General features: G+C 37.9%; 1 protein-coding gene across 2 annotated transcripts in view; it reads right to left on the bottom strand.

Moving 5' to 3' along the window:
* NAALADL2 (N-acetylated alpha-linked acidic dipeptidase like 2) overlaps nucleotides 1–24467 on the bottom strand; it is a 1191965-nt gene that overhangs the window by 928195 nt on the left and 239303 nt on the right. For both annotated transcript variants that reach the window (XM_059687069.1, XM_059687068.1), the window contains exon 3: nucleotides 13793–13901. The gene's annotated coding sequence lies outside the window, so the exon portion shown is untranslated. The remainder of the gene's footprint in view (nucleotides 1–13792; nucleotides 13902–24467) is intronic.

Below are 24467 nucleotides of genomic sequence, written 5' to 3'. Positions count from 1 at the left end.
TTCTAAGAAAATATAATTTACAAAACTGACCTCAGAGGAGATAGAAAGCCAAAAAGCAGATTTACATTGAAGAAATAGAGAAATTTATCACTAGATACTTTCAAAAGTATCAGTCCCAGATGGTTTCACAGGAAAATTTATTTTTAATCTTTAAAATATGGACAATTTCAATGTTCTAAAATGTCTATAGAGTTATAAAGAAGAAAACTTTTTGGTCCATAAAAATTGCACACACACACACACACACTCAAGTAAATATTATTTATAAATATCAAAGCAAAAATACTAAATCAGATATAAGCCAGGTGTACACAAAAGTAATTAAACATCATAACCAAGTGAGGTTTATTTCAAGAATTTAAGAATTTTCGATATTAGAATATCTATTAATATGTTTTTCTAATAATATTGATATATCTTAGAAAATATTTTATTCTCTTTGTTGATGCTAAAAAGCCATTGTCAAAATTCAATAATCATTTTGGATTAAAATACTCAGTAAAATAAAACTAGATGGCAATTTCCTATCTGCTATATTGAGCTTAGACCTAAAGCCACTATTGTGCTTAATGGGGCAACACTAGAAGCATTATCAACTAAGTGAGAAGCAAAAGTATTATTTAACACTTTACTAGAGATACCAGCCAAAATAATTAAATAAGGAAATTACATTATAATTTAATTTAAAGACACTACTAACTGCAGTCAACATAAAAATATAACGGTATGTGTAGAATATCTAAGAAAGTCAAGTGCTTTGACTAGCATCAGATTTACTGAGGGGAAAAATGGTTTTGTGAGAGTTGTGTTTACAAAGAGAGTGTAACTATATGAGACATCTAAAAGACCTTTAAGCTTCCAATTTTCCAATGATCTCATTATAACTAAGGAGGATAAAAAAACAAAAGATCCTTCCAGAGATACAGCCTAAATCCATGGAGCACAAAGACTGGGGAACTTTATCCTAAGAGCAAAACCAAGATCTAATTCAAGATTATTATTTTAGCCTCAGGTAGCAGCCTACAATATATACCCTAGTGCATTTCAGAATTGCTAAGGACCTCTGACTGGCATATGTAACTCATTCTTCTTTTTTTCTAATTGTAGTGATTGTTGCAGAATGAGACAATAAAAAATTGTATCTGCATTTGCATTTACATTCATAAAGATGCATATGAAACTAATAAGTGAGCACTGCTTTGGCCTAGGTGAAAACTGGAAAGACTGGGGATAAGTTAGAAAGGAGATAGATTTTTCTGTGTGCATCTTTTTGTACTTATAATTTTTGTAAGCATGGGAAGACATTCTATAGTTGGCAAATACTATAGAAAAAAATATCAGGACTTAGTGAATTACTAGAAAAGGGGTTAAGAAAAGGATATTAAATATGATGATTCATTTGTTTCTGGTTTGATAAATTTAGTGCAATACACCAAGTTAGAAAATATAAGCATGTATGGGACATAAGACTGTTTTAGGTATGTGATTACCAATTATATCAAAAGCTATCATTGATCTTAAGGTAATAAACAATTCAGACTTGCCTGGCACTTTTCAAGTTTAAGCCTTAAAATTCCTACATCCCAGAAACCCTTCCTAGGGATGCAAAACATCCCAATTTTCATCAATGGGTACAGAACGTTATGGGGAAAATACAAAACCCATATAGCCCAAAAAACTGACTCAAACACTCAATTTATTTTCATACTAGAGGTATCATGCACGATTTCATGCACCAGTGCAGTCCCTCAGCCTGGCCTGCGGGATCAGGCCGAAACTGGCTCTCTGACATCCCCTCAGGGGTCCCGGATTGTGAGAGGATGCAAGCCTGGCTGAGGGACCCCACAGGTGCACGATTGGGGCCCATGAGGGACACGGGACGTTGGCCAGCCTGGGAGGGACCACAGGAGGGCTCCAGGGCATGTCCGGCCCATCTCACTCAGTCCTGAACTGTGAGACCTGAGCAGCAAGCTAACCTACTGGTTGGAGCATCTGCCCCCTGGTGGTCAGTGCACATGATAGCGACTGGTCGACCAGTCGACTGTCTGCCCTCTGGTGGTCAGTGTACGTCATAGCAAGCAGTTGAACGGCTTTAGCATATCATTAGCATATTATGCTTTGTTTGTTTGAACAACTGGACACTTAGTATATTAGGCTTTTATTGTATAGGATTGATGTGGCATAGATTATCTACTTTTGGAAGTTTCTATCACTGTGTTTTCCCCAACCACTGACATTGGCAAGCAGGATTTTCAGTTCCTAATAATGGAACATCCATTGTTGCATTAATCGGAGTGATGTGACTTACGTGTGCAACCAAAGTTCATTGTAATCAGGAACATTAATAATTGTCTTTGATTTTGCCTGTGGCTTACCTATGTGCTTTACATTGAAGTAATGCTCATTTCATTTTAACACTGAGTTCAGAGAATGATTATAATATCAATGTCAGCACGAACCAGACAGCTGTATTATATTAATGACAGATAGCAAGACACATACAATTGGATTGGGGAGGTAACTAACCAAAACAGAACACTCTACTCAATCAGCAGAAAGGAATTTTGGATTGGGCATGGTAGAAAAGGGAATATGAAAGTACATAAGAAGTCAAACTTTACAAGTCCTAGATGAAACAGGCAAGTACTTCTAAATCTGCCAAATGCTTTTTCATCTCCTCAAAAGAGAGCAATGCTTAGTGAAAATAGTCACTGTATTAGTTGGTGGGAGCACCACAAGAATTACCATGTTTCCTACCACTACTTGATTATTCTATAAAAATGAATACAGTTATATTTACTGACTCAAAGGTTGCAACCATGTAGGCAAACGAAAAATATAAAATTTTATAATACATGTGTTGCTCTATTACAGTGAAGACCTGATCTAGTCAGACCTTATCAACAATCATGTTTTCACCTTAACTCAAGTGATGCATGGAATCGAGCCAACAACGTAAAAAATGTTTCCTTTAGTTCTTGGGCATTTTTATTTAAAAAATGGAGTTTCAAATCATCTTATAGATTTTATTTTATTTTTTAAAATCTTTATTACTGAGAGTATTACAGATGTCCCCTTTGCCCTCCCTGCCCCCCATCCACCCAGTCCCCGCCCTACCCCAGGATATTTTAATGAGGATATTACAAAATTGCAGATAACATTTGGACAGACATTTTGTCCAAATAAACACTAGACTTTGACAATTGTAGTAATTCCCTATTACTGCTGTAACAGATTACCACAAAAAGTGGCTTAAAATAACACAAATCTATTATCTTACAGTTTTGGAAGTCAAAATTCTGAAAAGGGTCTGAATGGGTAAAAATTAAGTTGCAAAGGGTAAAAATCAGAGTACTGGCAAGACTGAGTTCCTTTTTGGAGGCTCTAGGGAAAAATGTTTTGATTTTCCCCTTCTAGGGGGCCACTTCCATTCCTTCCCTGGAGGCCTACTCTCATCTTCAAAGCAACAAATGACTGGTTAAGTCTCATACAACACATCACCCTAACACTGACTCCTCTGTCTCTCTCTTCCACACTTAAGGGCTTTTGTCATCACAAGGACATTTTTCTAATCTTATAGTCAGTTTATTATCAACCTTGATTTTATCTGCTGCCTTAACCCCCCTTTGTCAGGTAACATAGCATATTCATACATTTCAGGGATGAGGTCTTGAACATTTACTGAGGCTACTAGTCTGCCTACCATACTCATCTACCTGCATATTTAGCAGACAATGTGAATATAAATTTTGACAGACCCCCTTCAGCCTGTGAACTTGCGACCAAAGAAAATGCAAAGATATTACCTACTAAATGCTCAGCACAACTTGTATATAATACTGCTAAAGAGAGCATACTTTTCCCACCGGTGATATTGAGAATTTCATAATAAAAGCTATTGATCATTTTTATTTTTTTTCTCTCAAAAAGTGCAGAAGGACTTAATGAGATTTGGGACTTCAGAGACATGGAAAAATATATCCTCGTTAGACAAGTGCCTAATTTTTTTTAAGTATGGGGCAAGAATAATGTTCTTCTCTAATTTGGAAATACATTGAAGAGGAGAAGGAAAAAATTAAAATAAAATAGACATTTATGTGCTGTTTCTCTAAGTCGGTTTGATGAACTCTGAGTGGCCTTAAGGAATCTAAAAAAAAGTGAAGTGACTGCACCAGAGATGTTTGATGTTTAGGTTGAGAAAAACTCACACTACTTCAAAACTCCAAGACATATCAGCAGAAAAGGGAAGCCAAGTTAAAAAGACTTTCTCTATTCTTTCCTAAGACCACAATGTATTTGGAATCCAATTTGTTTTTATAAGTTCAAATCCCTGTATTTTAAAACCATTATCCCTAGGAAGTAGAGGTTCAACTATAATGTCATGCAATGCACCCTGAAGTATCCAAACATGATAGATATATTAGACAGGAATGGCCTATATGTTAAATGTATAAATGTAAAAGAGCTTGTTGACAAACAGCTCTGAGAGCCCATCTGTGCTTCAGAAGTCAGGTGCATAGGCTTGCTTGTTTTTCTTTTTCAATAAAGGTGCATGCTTTAATACAATGCAATCAAAGTCTCTTGTATTAATTAATTTATATGGGGGCTGTCCTGTCAGTAACACCTCCCTGGTGTTGGAGAGAAGGGCCTATAACATTAGCAGGTCTACCAAAACAAGGCTGTAGATACAAAATGGATAGACAGATCTAGAATCGAATTCTCAGATATTTAAACACCTGTGACTCCTAAGAAGTAAAGTCGTAAGTAAGCAGATAATTTTGTTGAGAGGATATTTAGCTTGATGTTATCATATTGCACTACCAAGAATTAGTGTAATTGGAGCTTGATAAGAGCAGAACTTGAAATTTTGCATGTGACTATATTCATTTTTACTATTAAAAGAAAAGGAGGATGACCTAAAGGCTGCATGCAGTTCAAATAGGTGTTATTGAAAAGGATAAAGAATACAAATAGCTTACTATATCATGGGACAGGAAGAAATACGCCATTGTCATTTGTATTAAATATAGTTTAGTTAGTTCGTTTGCATTTAAATTCTCCATTTATAATTTCAAATTCATTTATCTTAAAAATTCATAATAATGTGCATAGTTTACAAAATTTAAATGTGTAATAAAAGTTCAAAAAATTGGTGAAATAAGTTATGTATCAGAGGAGATAATGGAACAAAGAAGCATTATAACAATATTATAGTTTTACACATATTACTTATTTAATTAGTCTTGTTAATTACTACTAATTGCTACCTTTAACTGCTCCACTGCTATTTTATTTAAAGGATAGCAATCTGCCGAACCGGTTTGGCTCAGTGGCTAGAGCATCCGCCTGCGGACTGAAGGGTCCTGGGTTCGATTCCGGTCAAGGGCATGTACCTTGGTTGCGGGCACATCCCCAGTGGGGGTCGTGCAGGAGGCAGCTGTTTGATCTCTCTCATCGATGTTTCTGGCTCTCTATCCCTCTCCCTTCTTCTCTGTAAAAAATCAATAAAATGTTTAAAAAAAAAAAAAAGGATAGCAATCATGTAACAGAAAAATAAATAAGAAATATATAACTTCAAATAAATTTGACATATTTTCATACTGTGATGTAAATTAATAACACACATGCATATAATAATTATACACTATTTGAGGCCCAGTGCACAAAATTCGTGCACTTGTGAAGGTTCCTTAGCCTGGCCTGTGCCCTGTTGCAGTCCAGGAGCCCTCAAGCGATCCCAGAGGGGAGCAGGGCTAAGCCTGTAGTTGGACATCCTTAGTGCTGCTGCAGAGGCAACAGAGGCTCCCACCATCACTGCTGCACTCATCAGCCAGGAGCCTGGCTCAGGGCTTCTGGCTGAGTGGTGCTCCCCCTGTGGGAGTGCACTGACTATCAGGGGGCAGCACCTGCGTTGAGTGGTTAAGTGTCTGCCCCCTGGTGGTCAGTGTGCACCATAGTGAGTGGTCGTTCCACCATTCGGTTGATTTGCATATCAGTCTTTTATTACATAGGACTACAGGCCCGGTGCACAAAATTCGTGCACTCAGGGCAGGGGGTCCCTCAGCTCAGCCTGTGCTCTCTCAGAGTCTGGGAGCTCTGTGATCAATTGCCCCAAAAAGGTAGGCCCCGCCCACCTGGCCGGGACTTCACAATGGATCGCCCTGTAGAGGGAGGCCCCGCCCACCTGCCACAGCACACCAGATTGCCTGGGCCTCCCTCTTTGGGGTGATTGTGGAGCCCCCTGATTGATCGATCGCCCTGCCGGCTGGTGGCGTGGGCCTCCCTCTGCAGGGCGATCATGGGGTGATGGCCGGGCCCTGACCAATTGCATCGCACCCGCCTTGGCTGGCCTGGTGCCAATGGGTGTCATAGCATGGTCGTCTGGAAGGTCGTCTGGATGGTCGTTCTGCTGTTCAGTCATTTGGTCAATTTGCATATTATGCTTTTATTATTATAGAAGATATTATGTCTTATTGATTTCTATGGGCTGGTGTGATCTATGTTTTAGGTTAGCTCTCTAAAAGCAGGTCACCCTAGTATTTGGATGTGAAGTGAAAGAGATTGATCTGGGCTGAAGATAAGCATTTGGGAGTTTAAAAAATTCATATGCATCTTTGTGCTACTTTTCAATGCTCACACTACAACGTCACACTGTATTGTAATAATTTGTATCCCCACTGCACAGTGAGCATCCTGAGGAAAGGAACTCTTCCATAATTACTTTTGTTTCTCCTACTTAACATAGTATCTGGCATATAATATGCTCACCATAAATATATGTATGAAATTGTCTTTATAAAATTTTAAAGAGCATTTAAAAATATTAACATGCTGCATATAGTGGGAATATTGTATATATGAAAGAGAAAGAACAATAGGAGAATGGGTTTTGCAGAGGCACAACCTTTGATTTAAAAGGTGAACATTCAGCTAGAAAAAAATCAATTTTAGAAATAGTTATCTTGAAAAGACAAATATAAAAAGATGTTTCAAGGACAAGACAGCACTTCATAAATACACAAGCATGAAATTCATAGCATGTTAGGTTAACAAAGGGCCATATGTCAAATTTGCAAGGAAATGTTATAGATTTATTTCAGTTGTATAAGGAAATAAAGCCACTTGTGTAAAGATAATTTTCAGCATAAAGTTCTGAATAAATTGTTGCCAAACTGATTAATATGGTTGAAAGTTGATATATTTGAAATTTATATCAAAAACTATGGTTAAAAATCTTTAAAAAATTATAAAATTAGGCAGGAGATGTCCAATAATTTGCATTTATAAAAGTTAAAACATTGATGACTCTAAGTTCTTCCCCTTTAAAGTATTATTTAGCTCTTAATTACTGTCTTAATTCCCTACATAAATAATTTTCTTTTGTTTCTTAAAAAGAAAACTATTTCAAGTTTATCTTCTAAATTAAAACATTCTTAAAAATAGATAAAAACTAATTTAAATAATTTCAGTTTCAAAGATAGATCCTAATGATACAAAAATCACCATTTCTACCAGAAATAGTACAATACAATTTAAATATTTATTCTATTTAAATTCTTTTTATGGATTTTTCTATTAGTTAATTGCATGATATAGTACAAACCAAAAAATAAGGCAATGATTTAATTAAAATTTATTTTAATAAAAATACAGAAATACCCTGGAGATATTGTGGGTTCAGTTCCAGACCACTGCAACAGAGCCAAATCATAATCAAGCAAGTTGCAAATATTTCCCAGTGCATATAAAATTATGCTGTATGTTATGTGTGTACGAGAGGCCCAGTGCCTGAAATTCATGCATGGGAGGGGGGTCCCCTCAGCCCAGCCTGCACCCTCTCCAATCTGGGATCCCTCTCATAATCCAGGACCATTGACTCCTAACTGCTCACATGCCTGCCTACCTGGTCACCCCTAACTGCCCCCACCTGCCAGCCTGATCACCCCTAACTGCCTCTGCCTGCCGACCTGATTGCCCCTAATTGCTCCCCCCCTGCCAACCTGGTTGCCCACTGCTGACCTGGTCACCCCTAATTGCCCCCCCCAGCCAGAATGGTTGCCCCTAATGGCCCCCCCTGCTGGCCTGGATGCCCCTTACTGGCCCCCCTGCCAGCCGGGTCACCCCCAACTCCCCCCCTGCTGGCCTGGTAGCCCCCAACTGCCGCCCATGCCAGCCTGGTCACCCCTCACTGACCCCCTGCCGGCCTATTCACCCCATGCAGCCCAATACTCAGTTGTTTGGTCATCTCTCACTAACCCCCCCTTCGGCCTGGTCACCCCATGCAGCCTGCTGCTCAGTCATTTGGTCATCCCTCACTAAGCCCCCTGCTGGCCTTGTCACCCCACTCAGCCTGTTCGGTTATCCATGAGGTTGTTTCGGATGTGATGGCCCCTGGCTCTTTATATATAGAGACTCTTTATATATAGAGATGTATTATGTATGTATTCAAAAGTTATGTCTACCATAGTCTTTTAAATGCAATATCATTATTTCTAAATAATGTACAAACTTTATTGTTAAAAGGTACTAATCATGCTCTGAGCCTTCAAGGAAGTGTAATGTGTTTGCTGGTGGAGGGTCTTGCCCTGCTATCATCAAAGATCACTATACGAATGACCGAACAACTGAACAGCCCATCGACAGGTTGACTGGTGGCTATGACGTGTACTGACCACCAGGGGGCAGATGCTCAATGCAGGAGCTGCCCCCTGGTGGTCAGTGTGCTCCCACAGCCAACCTCCTGTGGTCCCTCCCCACGGCCAGCTGGCCCAGATCAGCCCCAATCACGGCCAGGACGAGGGACCCCACCCATGCACAAATCCATACACTGGGCCTCTAGTATAATAATAATGGAAAAGCTGAAAATATTGAAAGAATCATCAAAATGTGACACAGAGATCTGAAGTGGACAAATACTATTGGAAAATGACTCCAATAGACTTGATTGACTCAGGGTTGCTACAAAACTTGAATTTGTAAAAAGCACAATATCTTAAAGGCACAATAAAACAAGGTATGCTTGCAGATTGAATCAATAAAGCTAATGTTTTGCTGAGTATACTAACTAAACAAATCATTGTTTAGATCAGTGGTTCTCAACCTTGGCTGCACATTAGAATCACCTGGGAATCTTTTTTTTAAAATCCTGATTTCTGGGCCTGATGAGCAATCAGGAGTTTAAAAAGGTTCCCAGGTGATTCTAATATGCAGCCAAGGTTGAGAACCACTGGTTTAGATGACATTACATTGGGTGCGGGGATACGTAAGGATAGACAAAAAGTACCTCACTGATTTTGCCATCAGTATTCTTTACTATTTTTCTCTTGCATGGGATTTACGATATCAGCAATACTCTACTGTAATCCAGTGAATAAGAAATGCACAGTTCCTGAGTGCTCTCGGATGTTTATGATAGTAGGTTTTATTTTTCCATTGAATTGCTGCTATTAGATCATTTAATTGCCTTTAAAAAAATTAATCATGTACTCAAATCGAAGGCTTAAGAAAAATAAAATTGTGAAGAGTAAATTCTGGGACAAATCACATTTGTTGAACAGTTTAGTGAGACCTTCATCCAGAAAAAATAAAATTTGTAATAATTGCATTTACTTTGGTTTAAAGAGACCCAGGAAGGGGTAGCAAATCTTAGGCAGCACAAAATGCCTTTAACAGCCCAGCATCGAGCCATTCACTGATACGTGATTTCTAATTACTTTTGCAGTTTGTCTCTGTTTAACACAGTCACATCTAATTGACCAGAAAATTTTGGTTAGAATGTACTAAGCTGTGGCTAAATTTTTACTGTTATTATTCTGGTTTCTTTGTGAACATCCCAACTTTACTGCATCATTAAACCTTAAATTAGATTTTGATAATAAGACTATTTTATAGAATTGTTCAAACAACTGCAATATTTAAGTAGGAGCTACAGTATTCTTAACTCCACTGTCATATCTTCTTAAAATATTCATACACATTCTTTCTGGGTTATTAAAAACAATGGCACTTTGATTTCAATTAAACACTTCATTTGAAAGCCATGACTAATAAATGTCAAATGCTAAAGGTGATTTTATGTTAAGTGCATATCAGAGCATCTTTTGTAGAATAAAAGGAATTTAAGTCTGAGGGTTCTCAGTTTCAGAACTGCTTATTGTTGTGCCCAGATTTCAAAGTTCCCAAGACCCCCAGGGAGCCAGTCAGTCCGATGCAAAAGCAAAGAGTCCTTTATTATGCAAGCCGGCCTGCGCTCCCTGTTCACCAGACCCACCGACACAACGGAAAGTCCAGTGGCCGAGAGAGAGAGGCCTGATGGGACAGGGGGTTTTAAAGGGGGGTGGAGTGGGGGCAGGAGAGGGCACTGTGGGCCCCGCTGATTGGCCAGGCACGAGTCGGTACAGGATGTGGTCATAGTGATGGCGTGCACTTCCCTTGATCATCATTGGTTAATCCAGAGAAATCCTGGGTGTGGCTAGCAGCGGCTTCTTCCCGTGAGGAAGCACATGGTTCTGTCCCAAGATGGAGAACCCAAGGCAAGATGGAGGGCACAGTCCTTGTCCGGCTCCTGCTGCTGCCGCTCGAACTCGCGACAAGGCAGGATGGCGCCCCCGCACAGCACCCGCAGCCGGCCTGCGGGCAGACCGGGACTCCAGCGCATCTGGGCGGCACAGGCCCAGCAAACGGGGTGCGGCCGGTGGAGCGGCCCAGCTCTGGGGGAGCGGCATCCGCTCGGAGCAGGCCCGGCCCATGGGGCCGGCGCACTGCAGCATGGCGGCCTCCCCGAGCCAGGGCACGCGCCCCATTCCGCTGCCGCCGCTGCTGCACCGGGCCCGGTCCGGGGGGGGGGGGGGCAGCCCGCGCCGGGCTCCCGCTGTGGGCCGGGGAGCCAATGCCCCCCCCATGGGGCCCGGCGGTCGGCCCACGCAGGCCCCGGTCCCCCCGACCGGGCCCGAGGGCCGCACGGACCCTTGGCCCCAGCGCGGGCAAGCGGGGAGCCGACCACGGGGGAAGGGAGGAAAGAGCGAGGCGGTGAGGCCTTCCGCTCCCAGGACCTCCCCCGCGGTCGCCGCCCAGCCCCACCCCTCGGCCCGCTGCCCGGCCACCACGCGGACACTCGGACCCGCTCCGGGAGGCGGGCGCGGAGGGATCCCAGCGGCCAGACTCCTCCCCCCGCACCGCCCGAAGAGGAGGGCGGCGGCCTTTCACTTATGAGGTGTATTTACAAGCAAGGTGGCAATTAACTACCTCAATTTAGAAACTTGCATTACTTATTTTCATGTTGGGAATGTGAGTTAAGCAATGGATTAGAAATTCCTGTCATTAATTCTCTAAGCCTAGAAAAATAATAAGTAATTGAGTTTATTGTATAAATGTCTACTTTGTCCATATATTGTGTGTTACCAAAGCATATGACTAGAGAATTAAAAAATGCTTATTCACACTGGTAAAACAAGGCAATAAAACATAAAATGCATCATTACAGAGCCTCCATGTCTGGTTTAACTTAAAGTATATCTGCTAACATTATCACTTGTTTTTGTTTGAAAAAAAAAAAAAGCTGAGACACGTTGTTAATGTCAGATATTGTGGGTAAATTAAAAAAAAACACAAAAACCACAAAAACAAAATACAACAGATCTAACCGGGTCTAGTCAGTTTGAGCATTAACAGCCAAGTATTTTTTCTAACTTGGCTATCAAAGAAGTAGACAGAAAGTGCTTAAAATCATTACAAAAAGGGTGGACTATGAAGTCTAATGCAAAAGCCTCTTAAAACATTTTTTCTGATTATATATCCTATGACAGTAACAGTTTGTACTAACACATGGAAAAATTACCTGAATGATATAAATAAAGAATGCATCATACAATACATTCATTCTCAAAATTTATCATACCTGAAGTAACTTGAATTTGTCTACAATTTCATATAATCAAGAAGTGAAAACCTATAGAGGCAATAAAGAAAGAAGCTAATGGAAGGGCCCAACTAAAGGCGTGCAAATTCTGGGTCCTAATTTTCCGTTGACCACTGGATAACACACATGGCTTTCTACAGTCACGAGTTCAATTTTCTAGTAGACATAAATTCTGATTTAAATTGAGCCAAAGAGAATAGATAAGACCCCTAGAGTATATTGACTTGGCCCACTTCCCATCTTCTACTAGGCTTGTTGCCTAATTGCCATTAGCCTCTGATAAAATGCATTTATTTTCTCAGCTAAACTACCTGTTTAAAAAAGAGATATGTATATGTCATCACTATAAATTAAAAACAAAGAAAGAACAAAAGTGAATAGAGCTAAAAACTGTTAGAGAATATACTTATTTAAACTACCACTTTCATTTTTGTCTATATAAAATAACATTTGTATTAAACTGTTAGTTAAAATATTAATTTAAAAAAACTAAGAAACTGCTAACCAGTAATTTACAGGATAGGTTTTATTCTTGGAATTTAGTACTAGATTCAAAGTTTTCATTCTAGGTGAATTAATAAAAGAAATAAAATTTTTAGGAACTCACAAAATATTAAACAGATGAACTGATTGTTTTATGCTAAAAAAATCACTTTTCCCTTAATTCTATTTTATAATTCTAAGGGAAATCCAAAGCAAACAGTTTACTTTTATTTTACTTATTTTTAATTACATAAGCATGATAAAACACAGGAGCTCAACAGATGCTAAGAAATATTGTATTTTACATAGTTATAAAATTTTATAACAATTTATTGAATTGGAAATGACCTTAGAATTCATTCAATCCAATGGCCAAGTTCAACCCCCGACTCCACACGATTTACTTTTTTTGTCCAGGTTTAAAATGCTTGAATCTGAATGGTTTTGGACGGAGCACAGTCTCTTTCCCACAGGCACACCATACACTCCCAGCCACTTCATAGATTTGAATTATAAACCTGATCTTCACATGCATTTGTCACCTTTCCATGATTGAATCTAACTCCTCAATTCAAAATCAAGGGAAAACTCTGAAGGTTAAATGGTACACCCAAGTTCCCAAAGTGTGTTGGTGGCCATGCTGGGTCTGCTCAGACCTCAGATCCTGGTTCCATGCTGCACCGGGGCCTTTGCATCATCCACGCCAGGTAAAGTGTTATACATAGTAAGCCTGAACCAGCATTTGAATATTGACAGCAGCTAGGGTGCCACAGAATAGAATTCTCTAATCACATATTGGCATTAACCCCCCTCCCTCCAAGCTGGGTGCTCCAAGGAGTTATAAACTCCTTTCAGAACACGTCTTCAAAATCTAATGCCTAAAGGGAAGTTCACAGTCTATCTGTGGGCATAGAGAAACAGATATTACAAAAGGTTAACAAATCCGTATTAACTTGGAATAAATAAGCAATGCAAAGTCATGGTATATCATAGCACAAACAGCAACGGTGTTGTCATTTTTAAGTAAAATCACTGGCACAACTTAAACCAAAAAGTGAGACTAATTTGATCATGTATAGTATAATTTACAATTGTATAAAAGTAAATTGATACCACAAAAGCAAGGAAATGGTACCAACTGCAACAGCCACACAAAGATTTAAATATTTAAATAATATTCTACAAAGAGACTGGGCTCAAATCCATGAAGTAAAAGCTGAGTAGAATTTGGAATACATAAGCCTTTGCAACAGAATAATGCTTGCATTTTCCTTTTATTTTTTTTCAAAATGAGCAGCTATTGGCACAATATAGAGTTATGCTAACTTACCTTATTAAAAGTTCATTCAAGAGTAAGAGTCTAACATTCTAATTAAAGTAATTAGGTCTTACCTCAATTGAAAGATCCTAGGGCAACTAGAGGGTCTTTGCAGGTTACAGGTCTCTGACAAGCTGAACCCAAGGCTCTTCATCCAGGTGCCTAACAGTCAAAGCCCATTTCCTGTTCATAAAAACAAAAACAAAACAAAACAAACAAACAAATAAAAAACACAGAGATGATTAATTTAAACTGGAAGCTATATTAGATCATTTAAAGTTGGCTCCTGAATTTATTCTTTAGTTAATGCTTTTCAGAGTTACCTTATCAGTTATTTTCTATTGTTGGCATCTCTATTTCTACTTTCTTTTTTAGAAGTCAAGAATGTATAAATAAATACACTTTTTTTTTTAAGCACAGCATTTTATTCTGAGGACAAACGTATACACAGACACACAAATACTTTCTTCTCTTGCTCTCACTTGTACATATGTACATATATACTTTAATTTAGCTAGCCTAAATGGCACACATACTTTGTGACACGCACAACTAACACAATAAAATGTAAAGCAGAAGACACATAGCTGGACACAAAGTTTATTTTCTCTTTGGGGAGAATGCGCCAACCAAAGGAAGAGATGCTTAGTAGAATGAGCACTTGTGGGACAGAACTTGGCAATTCTGTTGAACACTGTGTGACCTTGGGTAATTTCTGCAACTCTTCAAATATAAATTTCTTCAGTTTAACAGATAAAAATTAGTTTAAACTATTGTGATTAGAGACATTGCATATAATGTGCCTAGCGTATTGCCCAACATGTACTAAGCACTCAATAATTGATTGATATTATTACATAGTATTTTAGGACATTGACAATCTTCCCCTATTGTTTTATATCCTCTGTACCAAGATTAGGTTATTCAATATTTCACATTTGTGGGCTGTGATAAATAATAATGCAGTATTTCACATGCTTGTGGTTGGGGTGGTGGTGAAATTCTTGGCCTTCTTTTTTCTTTGCATTTATATTTTTTTCTCCCACATTTCAAAATTTCCCATCTTCCTTAAGCTTTAGTTTTAAAATATATTGTTATTGATTTCAGAGAGGAAGAGAGAGGGGGAGAGGGAGAGAGAGAGAAACATCAATGATGAGTGAGAATCATTGATTGGCTGCCTCCTGCATGCCCCACACTGTGCCCCACACTGGGGATTGAGCCTGCAACCCGGGCATATGCCATGACCAGGAATCAAACTGTGACCTCCTAGTTCATAGGTCGATGCTCAACCACTGAGCCATGCTGTCCGAGCTTCCTTAAGCTTTATATAATAGAAATAATAATATGTCATAGAGTAATCAACCACCAAAATATATAATAAAATAATATTTCTGAATTTTAATCTCAAATTCCTCTGCTTTTAGGAAAATGAATGCCTGTTAGATCCTGTAGTTTCATCCAGTTTGAAGTCCCAAACAACTCTTACTTCTTTCCTCATGAATTTCGGTGTTTCTTGGTAAGAGTAACCTAATTTGGTTAATATGTGAATTATAAGCTTTCTGGACTAACCTATTATCAAGTAAAAATCCTCCATTCAAGATTGTTGACATTACATCATTAGTATAGATACATATACATGTGTACCCATACACACAGTTCAGGACACTTAAAATTTTTCATTTGTGGAGGATAAAAACAATATGAAATGGGGAGGATTGAAGTTCATGACCCAATCTTCATCTTTTATTTAAAAGGGCCTCAAGATTCTATTTATGGGCAAGGTTGTTCAATAAATCAATTACTGTCTCAGTACAAATATAGGCTTCTCCTCTCCCTCAACATTGAAAATGAGAACTGTAACAAAAATGGTTATAGGCATGCTCACAATGATTTTTAAGTCTTCAAGCTACAAATCAAGTTACATGGAAATTTAAGATACATGGGACTTTTATCCTAACCCTGCTCTTTTAACTGGATAAAAATGGCATGTTTCCATATGCATCCTATATTTGATTAAAAATCAAACTGAAAGGAAGCACAAGCCAGTCCCCCCAAAACTACCCAAACTATATTGATTGGGTTAGAGAGCTGAAAAGTCATATGTCAGTTTGTCCAACAAAGTGCCTTGATTAATGCTTACCTATTCTAACCCCTAGTTCAAAATTCTATCTACTAAATGAAATGAACTCTAGTTTCAAGTATTGAGATACATTATTCAGGATATGATTTTTTTTCAGGTTTTTAGAAAAAGTTGCTTGAATGAGTTTCTTATGGACCATTCAGATATTACCTAGTCAGAATACTAGAGCTAGAATGAAGCTTAGAGATTATCTCCTTCAAATACACAATTCTCTATCATGATATCCCCCTAACTGTTTTAGTTGATAATAGATTTCACCCAGGCTCTATATCCAATGTTCTAGGGATAAAATATCAGAAATGAAAAGCCCTACTTGTCTAGAGAATTATTCTCTATACAGTCTTTTAAGTGGTATACACTTGTATCAGAAAGACAAAATGGTACATACAACTCTTTGGAAATTGTCTTTAGTTCTGATGATGGCTTGATACAAACATCTTAAAACAAAAATTTTGAATTTTATTTTTTAAATTTTATTGGGGTGACATTAGTCAACATGAACATATAGGTTTCATGTGTGGATTACTAATTTAAAAAGTCTGTATATAGAACCATGTGCCCACCACCCAAAGTCAAATCTTCTCCTGTCACCTCATATCAGGACCCCTTTCTTCCCCAACTCCCCTCCCTCTGGCAACCACCACACTGCTTTTTGTGTTCGTAATGTAGTTTTATATTCCATATATAAGTGAAATCATATAGTTCTTAGCTTTTTCTGTTTGACTCATTTCACTTCAAATAATGTTCTCAAGGTCCATCCATGTTGTTGTAAATGACACTATTTCATCCTTTCTTATGGCCATGTAGCACTCCATTGTGTATATATACCACATCTTTTTTATCCAATCCTCTATCATAGGGCACTTTGGCTATTTCCAACTCTTGGCCACTGTGAATAATGCTGCAATGAACATAGGGGTGCATATATCTTTGCGTATAAATGATTTTGAGTTTTCTGGGTATATACCCAGGAGTGGGGTTGTTGGGTTGTATGGTAGCTCTATTTTTAATTTTTTGAGAAATCGCCAGACTGCTTTCCAGAGTGGTGTACCAGTCTACATTCCCACCAGCAGTGAATGATGTTCCTTTTTTTCCACAACCTCTCCAACACTTGCTGTTGCTTGTCTTGTTGGTATCACTCTAACTGGAATAAGGTGGTATCTCGTAGTTTTCATTTGCACTTCCCTGGATTGCCAGTGAGGTTGAACATCTTTTCATATATCCATTGGCTGTTTGCGTGTCTTCTTGGGAGAGGTGTATTTTCGAGTCCTCTGCTCACTTTTTTATTGGATTATTTCTTTGTTTGGTGTAGAGTTTTATGAGTTCTTTATGTATTTTGGAGATTAAGCCTTTGTCAGAGCTACTGTTTGCAAATACCATCTCCCATCTGGTTGACTGCCTGATTGTTTTGTTGTCCATTTCTTTTTCTGTGCAGAAGCTCTTCAGTTAGATGTAGTCCCATTCATTTATTTTTGCCTTTACCCCCCTTGCCTTTGGGGTCAAGTCCATAAAATGTTCTCGACCACCCCGTTCCATAAGCTTGGTACCTATGTTTTTTTTCTATGTGACTTACAGTTTCAGGTCTTATGTTTAAGTCTTTGATCCATTTTAAATTAATTTTTGTACATGGGGACAAACTGCAATCCAGTTTCATTCGTTTGCATGTGGCTTTCCAGTTTTCCCAGTACCATTTATTAAAGAGACTATCTTTACTCCAATGTGCATTTCTGGCTCCTTTGTTGAAATTAGCTGTCCATATACATGTGATTTTATAGTTGGGCTCTCTATTCTGTTCCATTGATCTGTGTATCTGTTTCTTTGACAATACCATGCTGTTTTGATTATCGTAGCTCTGTCGTATATTTTAAAATCAGGTAGCGTGATACCTCCAGCATTATTCTTTTGTTTTCAGGATTGCTTTGGCTACTCTGGGTCTTTTGTGGTTCTATACAAATCTGATGATTTCTCGTTCTATTTCTTTAAAAAAATGATGGGATTTTGATGGGAATTGCATTAAATCTGTATATTGCTTTGGGTAAAATGTCCATTTTAACTATGTTAATTCTTCCAACTCATGAACACGGGATATTTTTTCCATTTTGTTGTGTCTTTCAATCTCTTTTAATAATGTTTTGTAATTTTCAGTATATAGGTCTTCCACATTCTTTGTTTATTCCCAGTTATTTTATTCTTTTGGTTGTAATTGCAAAATGAATTGTTTTCTCCATTTCTTTTTCCAAAGTTTTGTTGTTGGTATACAGGAAGGCAATGGATTTTTGTACATTGATTTTGTATCTGCAACTTGACTGTATTTGTTTATTGTTTCCAGTAGTTTTTTGGTAGAGTCTTTATGGTTTTCTATATACAACATCATGACATCTGCAAAAAGTGACAGTTTGACTTCTTACCTATTTGGATACATTTTATTTCTTTCTCTTGCCTTATTGCTCTGGCTAGAACTTCCAATACTATGTTAATTAAGAGTGGTGAGAGTGGACATCTTTGTCTTGTTCTTGATCTTAGGGGAAAAGTCTTCAGTTTTTCACCATTGAGTATGCTATTGGCTGAGGGTGTATCATATATGGCCTTTATTATACTGAGGTACTTTCCTTCTATTACTATTTTATTAAGCATTTTAATCATAAATGGATGTTGTATTTTATCAAATGCTTTTTTCTTCATCTATTGACAAAGTCATATTATTTTTATTATGTCTTTTGTTAATGTGGTGTATTATGTTGATTGATTTGCGAATGTTGAACCATCCTTGTGCCCCTGAAATGAATCCTACTTGATTGTGAACAGAAGTCCAGGATCAGATGGCTTCACCAGTGAATTCTACCAAACGTTCAAGGAAGAATTAAAGCCTATTCTTTTCAAACTCTTCCAAAAAATTGAAGAAGAGGCAATACTTCCTAACAAATTCTATGATGTCAATATAAGCCTGATACCAAAACCTGGCAAAGATAACACACAAAAAAAGAAAACTACAGACCAATATCCCTGATGAATACAGATGCAAAAATCCTCAACAAAATGCTAGCTAATCCAATACAACAGTACATCCATTCAAAAAATAATACATCATGATCAAGTGGGATTGAATTTTCTTAATCAGAGTATATTAAAACAAACAAACAAACAAATAAACAAACAAAAAATGACAAACAAGCAAAAGAACAACCCAACACATCACATATTTCAATTTATCAAAGTTTCTATGGGGTTAATGTAATATTATTAACAACCATTCTTTTGTATTACTGCCATTTTACTATCATATAGAGAATGATTTCTCCTAAAACAGTTTTTCTTGACACCACTCTACTGATCAAGAACTAACAAATATTTCCTGTTGTCAATCACAGAAGTGTCATTTTCAGTTTAACATTCATTGAAAGCCCACCATGAGCTAAGCATATCAACTCCAAATAATTATATATGGCTTTGGGGGTTCTTTAATACCTTGATCTACCTCTAGGATTTTTTGAAGGCAATGACTGTGTCTTGGTTTGTGGTGTCCTCATATCACTGTGCCAAAATTTAGAGTATGCTCAATAAATGTGAGCTAAAGGGCATCTGTGACTCAGCATTTCCAATCCTTTCCCTATCACAGATCTTTTTGCCCATTGGAAGAACTTTCTGAATGTTTCCTCCATTCCTTTTCTCTAGTTGGTCTTCATAGATAATGCATTCATTCTGCTCTTTTGTCTAATTTCTACTTATTTTCCAAGATTCACTTATATCGTGAAATCTATTCGACCCTAGCCATTTACTAAACTCTAATCTCAGGACAAAGAGTAGAAATATCATAGTCATACTTCTTATATACCCCCCACAGCTCCTAACTCAAAATCAGACACATTGTTGCTGGCTACTATAGAGGATACAGGTGATTGGTGAGCTAGGGAAAGATGCACATCCCTTTTTGATGATTTAGATAAGGAATTGGCAAATTATGGGCCATGGGCCAAATTCAGCCTGCTGTCTGTTTTGATAAATAAAATTTTACTGGAACACAGCCATGTCCATTTGTTTATGCATTGCCTATGGCTGCTTTCCTGCTCTAACAGCAAAGCTGAATAGTTATGACAGAGACTGTCTGGCCCACAAGCCTATACCATTTATTATCAGGTCCATTACATAATAAGTTTGTGTATCACTATATTAGATCGGTGGTTCTCCAGTGTGGGCTTCAGATGAGATTTGACCCATTCACATCCTTAAACACTGTGGTTGGACAATACTCCATAATGAAGTTGTTCTTAAAATGTGTACCTGGATGGACAGTACCAGCATCATCTGGGAAGTTGTTAGAAATGCAAAATATCAGCCCCCCCATCCCAGACTACAGATCATAAACTCTGTAGATAGGAACCAGTAATCTGTTGGTGTTTTTTGTTTGTTTTTTTCTTCCAGCTCTCCAAATGATTCTCATTTACACTAAAATCTAAGAACTTCTGACTTAGACCATAATGATTTAGCCTGGGTGAGAGAGATCCAGTTTTTCCAACTGCTACTAGTATGTATAGAGAATTTAAATGATTAAAATATATCAATTATATTTCACCCGCCCTGAAATGTAACGCCTTGGGTGTACACTAAGAAACAGGATTACTATGATGTGAGAATTGCTGTAACACTCTTAGTAAATGCTAATACAGCCACCAGCTGTCTATCCCAAAGAAAGACAACATAACAAGTACCAAAGTGTAAAATCTATCAAAAAATAGATTGAAATATCAAAGCCATCTCTGCTATAGGACTGCCTGTCAGGACAAATCTTTGCACAATGGTTCTCAGCAGGGACTGGGTGAAGTGAACTGCCACTCAGTATGGGACTCTGCTAATCAAGAATTTGTTCCAACACGCATATTCCATACCCAAGTCTCCAATGTGGCCAAGTAGCACTTTCCATGATAGTGTGTGGGTAGAAATAAGGAATAATCACCACAAAGCTTTGTGGGGGAAATATATATATATAATTACATTATACAATATAGATAATTTTCACAAACTGACATGTTTAAAATTTACAATAAATCTAGCTTCTTCATTGTTTCTCTCTAAAATACAGACTATCACCAGAAGCTCTAGGTATGATATGAAAGAGTTAGAATATACAAAACAATATTGCAAGGTATTGATAAAAAGACAAATGTGATAAAGTTCTTCTGAAAAGACCCTTGCCTCAATGTATTATATTTAATGCTGAAAGCTAGGCAGCTGTATCAGGAAACAACAGTAAAATTATTTAACCTATTGAAGAGTCTCTACGTAAAGGTTAAAAGAAACATATGTCAATCAATAAGAATAAACTATTGACTGGCAACCTCTAGAAAGTTCACATTATTTCCTACTCATAAAAAAACATAATGCTTCCACCCAACAGTATAACCATTATTTCCCTTTTGAAAATGGCACATAGATTCAATATGCCTAAAAGGTATATAAACATTTTATTCAATATCCATTTATGAGTGCTTTCATATTAACATATCTCTGTGGAAAATAGGAAAAGTATTTATATATGCTGTGTGATAGAAAACTGGGAAATATTGGCCTGGATTTCACACCTATGAATTTAGTAAATGATTGACCACTGTTCAGATGATCTGTTTGAATTCTGATTCAGAATTAAATTTTTAAACATTAAATCAAAGATTAATGAATATATATTTGATACTCTTACTCATAACGTAGCCCACATTCAAAGAGGAAGTGGCTCAGTGGTTGAGCACTGACCTAAGAACAGAGGTCATGGTTTAATGCCTGGGTTGTGGACTGGGGCATACAGGAGGCAGCCAATCAATGATTCTCTTTCATCATTGATATTTCTATCTCTCTTTCCCTCTCCCTTCCTCTCTGAAATAAATTATGCCTCCCCCCCCCAAGAGAAAAAATATACAACTCTCTTTATAATAACTACCATTCCATGGAAAAATAAAAACTATGCTGCATTCAGAAATCATTCATAGTATATATGATACTTATCTAGAAGGACTGTGAGTCACAAATGACATAAAACAGGAAGAAATAGAAGCTGAGGTTGTTAGAGAAAGTAATTAGGAGTAATTCTCTACCATTTTAAGAAGCAGAAAATCAGGCCAAATGTTAAAAACCTTTCACAGCAAGTCCATTCACCTCTAGAATCAACCCCAGCTGAAGCTTCTTCAATTGAGTCATTTAAAATTAGACAAGAACCTGACATTGCCAAAATACCATAGGGAATTATTCAAGGGAAGGACTAGTGAGATGTACAAAATGAATGATTTTTTTACTCATCTTTTACATATCCAACTGCCATGATTTCACACACATTAAAAAAGTAGTGAGAAGTGGAAATGCTCTGGAGGTTATTCATACTACTACTATGCCACATCAATTCATATATACACTAGTGGCCTGGTGCATGAAATTTGTGCACTAAGGGGGTGTGTCCCCCCAGCCTGGCTTATGCCCTGTCATGGTGCGGGAGCCCTGCGATCCATTGCCCCAAAGAGGTAGGCCCTGCCAACCATCCAGGACTCCTTGATGGATTACCTTAAAGAGGTAGGCCAGAGCTGGGGAGGCCTGCAGACCTCCAGCGCAGGCACGCAGAGAGGCATCCACCGTGCCCCACCATCATCCCCAAACCTGCAAGTCCCCACCCACCCACGCCTGCTGCACACGCACCCTCCAGCTGATTGGTTGTAATGTGTGAGGGCGTCCTGACCATCTGCATGTTACCCTTTTATTAGTATAGATTTTTTTTTCAAAACAAAAGGAAGATGAATGAGATAAAAATAATTAAGAGATAAAAACTACTCTTGAATAGTCCACTCATTATTAAATTCAAGGAAAAACTATATTAGAAGATAGCACATTAATTTATAAAATTTGCCTAGTTAGTACCATATTTAATTACCAGCAATGTCCCAGTGCGATGCATAACATGGAGTTGGTAATCAATAAACACTCAATGAATGAATAAGTGAACATCTCCCCTCTGGGGTTGACATCCTTGAGATACAGGTTTATTGTAGTTATTAAGACTACAGAGAGTCATTACAACTTAGACTCAAGACAGACAGCCTGGCTCAAATGCTGGCTTTGCTACTGTGTGTCCTTGAGCAAGTTACTCAGCCTCCCAATGCCCGGGTTCTCTCATCTGAAAAATAAGGAGGGATTATAATATACTAGCTGCCTCCTAGGGTTTTTCTAAGTACTAATGAGCCAGAAGCAGTAGAGCAGAAAACCTGTTAGATAATAAACACTCAGTAATGGTGAGCTATCATTAATAACTGCTACTAGTATGTATGGTGGTCAATAAGGTAGGATTTTAGGAAATTAGAAAATGGTAGAAAGGTAAGTTGGAGTGACAAGCCACAGATTCTTAGTACATGACCTATTTACTAATGCACTTCTAAAAGTCAGTCAGTCCCTTCATAAGATTGATTATGGAAATAAGTGGGGATTCTCAGCCACGTTAAAAGAAGCCTGCTCTTTCCTTCACAGACCACCTGTCAGTTCATGGACAGTTACTTGGCCTTAGCCTCCTAGGCTTTGTGCTGAATGTCAAGTTCTGGGTCCCTGCAAGGCAAGTTATTAATAAAACTCTAGGCTACTTGGTTGTCTGGATTTCACACTTACAAGGCCACCATCTCTGGCAGCTGTTCATAAATAAAAACTTGCGTCTGTGGCTTTAGGGATAGCTGTGGCTTGGTCAAGCTACTAAAAATGATAACAGATGTAAGGTATAAGTCAATCTTTCTGGGTTTCAATTCTAGCTAAGCCATGACTTCAAGTTACTTAATCTTCAGGCTTATGTTCTCATCTGTAAAATGAGAGAATTATACGAATTATATCATGTCATAGTATTATATAAAGGATAAAATTTCAGTTAATTCATGAAAAAAATGCTTATAATTGCCCTGTAGGGAGGACTATCAGATTCAAATTCTAGTCCTGATATGTATTAGCTGTGTGTTCTCGAGTAACTTATTTAGCCTCACTGTGCCTCACAAGTACATAGAAAAACGCTAGCGATTGCTATTTTTAATAGCTTTATGTGGATATAATTTATGCAATACATCCATTGTATATAACACAAGTTTTAGTAAATTTATACAATAATGCAACCATCACCATAATCCAGTTTTAGAATATGTTTTCATCCGAAAAGCTACCTATTCCCTTTTGTAGTCAACCCCTACTCCTAATCCCAGCCTTAAGCAGCTGCTAATTGGCTTTTTGTATCTATAGACTAGTCATTTTTGGATATGTGATACTGTAATTGTACAATATATGGGCTTTATTTCTGATATCTGTTACTTAGCCTAATATTTTTAAAATATATTTTATTGATTTTTTACAGAGAGAAAGGGAGAGGGATAGAGAGTTAGAAACATCGATGAGAGAGAAACATTGATAAGCTGCCTCCTGCACACTCCTTACTGGGGATGTGCCCACAACCAAGGTATATGCCCTTGACTGGAATCAAGCCTGGGACCTTGAGTCTGCAGGCCGATGCTCTATCCACTGAGCCAAACCAGTTAGGGCTAGCTTAATATTTTTGAGGTTCATCACATCATAGTATGTATCAATACTCCATTTTTAATTGACAATAA

Source organism: Myotis daubentonii, chromosome 3 (assembly GCF_963259705.1).
Source record: "Myotis daubentonii chromosome 3, mMyoDau2.1, whole genome shotgun sequence".
In the NCBI taxonomy this organism is placed as follows: Eukaryota; Metazoa; Chordata; class Mammalia; order Chiroptera; family Vespertilionidae; genus Myotis; species Myotis daubentonii.
This window is presented reverse-complemented; position numbering and strand designations above follow the sequence as displayed.